The sequence below is a fragment of the Triticum urartu genome, chromosome 7A (assembly GCF_056163025.1).
Source record: "Triticum urartu cultivar PI428250 chromosome 7A, HENAU_Tu73, whole genome shotgun sequence".
NCBI classification, from domain to species: Eukaryota; Viridiplantae; Streptophyta; class Magnoliopsida; order Poales; family Poaceae; genus Triticum; species Triticum urartu.
The window spans coordinates 675,921,430-675,926,077 of NC_141879.1; the positions used below are offsets into that span (position 1 = coordinate 675,921,430).

At 47.2% G+C, this 4,648-nt stretch overlaps 1 long non-coding RNA gene across 1 annotated transcript; it reads left to right on the forward strand.

The window, feature by feature from the left end:
- Positions 1 to 225: 225 nt before the first annotated feature.
- Positions 226 to 1,302, forward strand: LOC147961366 (uncharacterized). Its single transcript, XR_015612206.1, has 3 exons — positions 226 to 753; positions 842 to 941; positions 1,053 to 1,302. It is a non-coding gene; the product is annotated as an uncharacterized LOC147961366 (long non-coding RNA).
- Positions 1,303 to 4,648: the final 3,346 nt, after the last annotated feature.

Sequence of the window (4,648 nt, forward strand, 5' to 3'; positions counted from 1 at the left end):
GATCTAGACAAATCCAAGACAAGTAATTCGGAACGGAGGGAGTATATCTCTCCCTAATATTAAAGCATGGATTGAGTATCCGGATTCACCGTCGCGGCGTTTTTACACAAAAGTCTCTGACTTTTTCTGAAATCAACCCGCAATCCTATTGTTAAGTCGACCTGACGGTGTGGGGAACAGAAAAAAAAGGAAAATGAAAAATCCCACCCGGACGACGGGACGAGCCACGACCTTGCCTCCCATCTCAACCTCCAGCGCCCCGCCCCCGCCCCTCCGCTGCGTGCCGCCACCACCGGCTCGCGCCCCTTCGCCACGCGCCGCCCTGGTCGCCGCCACTGGCCTTTCATCGCCTCAACGCCCGACGCCTGAATCTCGCAGGCTCGCCGCACACGTGCTCCCTTGCCATGTTCGTCCAGGCGGCCGCCATACTCGTCGCCATTGCCGACTTCCCCTGCGGCGCCAATCTCAAGAGCCCCGACAACTTCTCCGACAGCTCGATTCCGTGCATCTCGGCTCGATTACTTCAATGAGGAGGAAGATGACAACGTGGCGGAGCTCCTGGACACGGCCGCCTGTCCCGAAGACGGCGGGGAGGTCTTCAGCGACGGTGGCCTCTGGTGCATGCGGAGGTCTATGTGGAGGCGGAAATTTAATTCGACCTCACCTTGGGCTGCCGGCCTCCCCAAGTTCCTGCTGCCGGCGGCCTCCCGAAGCTCCAGCCCACCTCCTCCCCGAGCTCCAAGCACGAACAAGGTACCGTGCTGCACACCTGAAAGTCACCCAGCTACTCCCTGTAAGCCAAATCCCCTTTTCAAATTGAGCAGTTGAGCAAATTAACTAGGAAACCTTGACACACGCTTGCGTCCAGTAGCTCGATCTGCTGATGCTAGGAGGGGATTACCATTAGAGCTGCAGCCGGTGCTGAGCACTCATAGTTTCAGGTTATTATTTCTTACTCAGAGTATTTAGTTTTTTCGAGATGGATGTGGGTGATTCGATTGGAAAGAATTCTTTCAGTCTGTAACCCAGTTTATGCCTCAAATAACACGTAGATCTATTGATTGATTCTTGACATCAACGCACTGAATGGGCTCAGAAACGGAGAAGTGCCATGGTGTACTGTGGGTTTCAGCCTTTCTGGAGATGCATAGTTCAACAATATTTTGTATTATTGGAGCAAGCTTTTCATCCATAAATTCTAAGGTCACTTACCTTCTCTTTCTTTTCATCTGCAATTCTATGTAATGCGCGGCCCCTTTCTTCAAAGTTATTTGCTAATGTATGAGCCCAACCTAAAATTAATTAGGCTAATGATGAGTGTTTTAGTTTCCTAGATGGTGATGCTTTTGTTATGGGAATGATGTGCTCTCTATTTTCATGTCTAGACTTGGTTTCATCTTTGTTCACAAGGTGAACTCCACTAAATCTTTAGATGTTTATACATTCAGTGCACACGCATATATATCCCATCCGCTTTATGCTGCACCTCCATGAATGCAGAGCTCCCGTGGAAGCTTGGACAAAAGTAAGAAGTAAACCGCAGGCTTGAAATTGCAAGAAGCAACCTGCTTTGATTCAAATAATTTTGGCAGTCTGCCCATCTATTAGGAGAAATCTGTGCCAATTAATTTCTCCAGTATGCAGCCATGCTGTTTGATTAGTCAGAGTTTTCTTAGTCTCTTCAGACTCCAATACAGTTGTTTTTCGTGGCCCAAAAACTGTTGCAAAGCAGATATAAGTGGTGATGTAGCCTTGAACAGAAAAACTAATCTGAAAAATACCTTTTCCTTGAGAAATTGGAAATATCACTTGGACTGGAAAAGCATAGCTAGATAATACTGATTAATTCCACCCTTGGCATGATCATATTCGTGTAGGCTGTCCTTTTCGTCTCCAAACATCGACAATCAATTTTTTTCATCTATAGATTATTGAGCATATGACGGGTATATGATGAAATACACGCGAGGCAGGAGTGCAGCGCCTGACGGTGGCAGTGTGTTTCTCCGCATCTACAGATAGGCTCCTGGATCAATCCGGCAAATACACAATACGTGCATGGCTCGATTGAGAGCTCCCGCACGTAAGTATAACAACCAGGTTCACAGTCAAGTTCGTCTATAACTACTTGAATTTTCTTTTCGGTTCCTCCTTATTGCATAAGAAGTTACTGATTAATTGTCTCTTATTCATTCAATCTCCTTAGCTTACATGCCAGATCACACTCCAACCAATACACGACAGAACATCCAGTGGAGAAGAAGGTGATCAGTTGGTTCATGCGGAGCAACTCTTCACGTTCAGTTCCTCAATACAGTTTCTACAGTGATCAGGGACCGTTGTGTCAGCGGATAGCGCGGGCCAGTGATTCTCCAGGGGCTGGCGATGCCTCTCACCTATTCATCTCCATAGTCATGCCCAATCTTCTAGCTGTCGTTCACCAGGCTCTTCATCAACCTCGGTACGACCCTACGAACCACCAGCATAGATAACCTATCTACTTCCTAGATAATCTTTTTACATTCTATTAGTTAGCTTCTCTATAATATGCATGTATGTCTTCTTTAAGGTTTTTGTTTTGTTGAAATTTGGTCGTTCTAGGATAGGTTTGATCCTCTGTTAACCATTTAACTTAGACGAGCAAAGCTTATCTTACTTTTTTCAAAGAACAAAATTATTTTACTTAATTACTTGGTTGAATACCAACATGTGCGGATATGCTTTGAGCAGACTCATGTACGTGTGTTCCTGGTCTGCAGGTGAAAGCTTCAGAGTCATCTGCTGCTTCTAGGAAATATTGCTTTTTAGAAATGTACCGCGTAATCTAAGCAAATACTAGTATCCATAACCTGGCACGTACAAGGCATCGAATCCAAATGAATATGTTATATGTTGACATATAGTAGTTTAGGATGTAATGGTTTGGCATAGGAGTTTCCCAGTTTTGGTTTTATGTTGTGTTAACGGGTTTTGCACAAACATAATGGCATAGCTCTGAATTTGGGTCCTCGGGATCAAAATATTACTGTTATAAACAATCTAATCATTTTCCTTTTGCAAGGAAGGTTCTTTGGTTATCATCAGTAGAAGCGGGGTTGGATTCGTTGACAGATGTTAAATGATGGTCAAGGTTTTTTCTCTGTCAACGATGGTTGATTGATCTTGTGGTGGCAGTTCTATCGTGTTTCACATGGCTGCATCTTACAGGTTTTGCCGCCTTGCTCTGCACCCTTCAAGTTGTGGTTGTATGAAGGATGAACCTATGTCTCATTTTTTTGAGGGCGAACATATGTACCATTTCCTTGCTTTAATAGGTTAATTATTGGAAAAATTAGTATATGTTCAAATTATTCATCTCTGACATCAAGCAAAATCTTTTTTGAAATCCTTTGAAGACTACACGAAATAGCTTCAGAGTGGTCATCATAAACACGTACCTATTTGAAGATCTTATATTAAGTAGTCCTCGATATATTCAGTGGTGTGCTTGCAAAATCATCTGGTATGTCATGCTATGTTACATCTACTTCCCATTATTTTCGGCTTACAAATTGTTAATACTTTGTGGATCCTAAAAATGGTACTATGCGGAGAAGCAGCAAACACTGTATATATTGCCGTTTGAGAAAAATATAACACCCCAATATTTAACTCTTTGTTTCTTTTTTACTTGTAAAGGAACTACCTCAGATAGATATATGATCCATCACCTTTAAAATAAGGTTAGTATGAAGTCGAGTAGGACAAAACATCGTCTTGGATTTGCACGGTAACCGATGTTTTCTCCCGTTGTTGCAACGGGCCCTTTTGCTAGTATATATATATATATATTATATGAACAAAACAATTTTCATCATATAAAAAACAGAACCGGGGCGGCGGCGGCTCACCGCAGGGGCGTCGATGGCACGACGATGACGACGGTTGGGGGGCGGCGATGGCACGACGACGGTGGGGGCGGGCCGGGGCAGGGGCGCGCGCGGACGAGAGCGCTCGGGGGCGGGGCAGCAGGCCGGCAGGGGCAGGGGCGCGGGGTCGGGGAGGACGACGGCGACGGCGACGACAGGGCACACGTACGGGCGACAGCGACGGCGGGGGCGGGCTGGGGCACAGGGGTGCGCGCGGCCGGGCGAGGGCACGAGGGTGCGTCGGCGAGGGTGCATCGGCGAGGGCGTCGTCGAGGGCGAGGGCACGCTCCGGCAGCCTGGCGACGTCGTGCTGATCGGCGCGGCGTTGGGGGTGGGAAGATGAACTGGGACAGAAAATTTCGAAGTGCTACCTTATATAGCCAGAGCATTGGTCCCGGTTCGTGGCACCAACCAGGACCAATGCCCCCCTTTAGTCCCGGTTGGTGCCACCAACTGGGACCAAAGGTCCCTAATGCCCCCGTTTAGTCCCGGTTGGTGCAGAGGCCCTAGCAGCCTTCAAGCATAACATCCGCGACGAGTGGCTTGCGCGGCACCTAGGATAGGAAAAGCCGAAATCTATGGCAGCCCTCACGACACTTATGACCCACTTTTGCACGGGAGAAGACAGCTGGCTAGCTCGCAGCAATAACATGACCAAGAGCCCTGGTAAGTCGGATACCAAGGACAGCAGTGGCAGGTCGCGTCGCAACAAGCAAAAGCGCCGCATTAACGGCGACAAT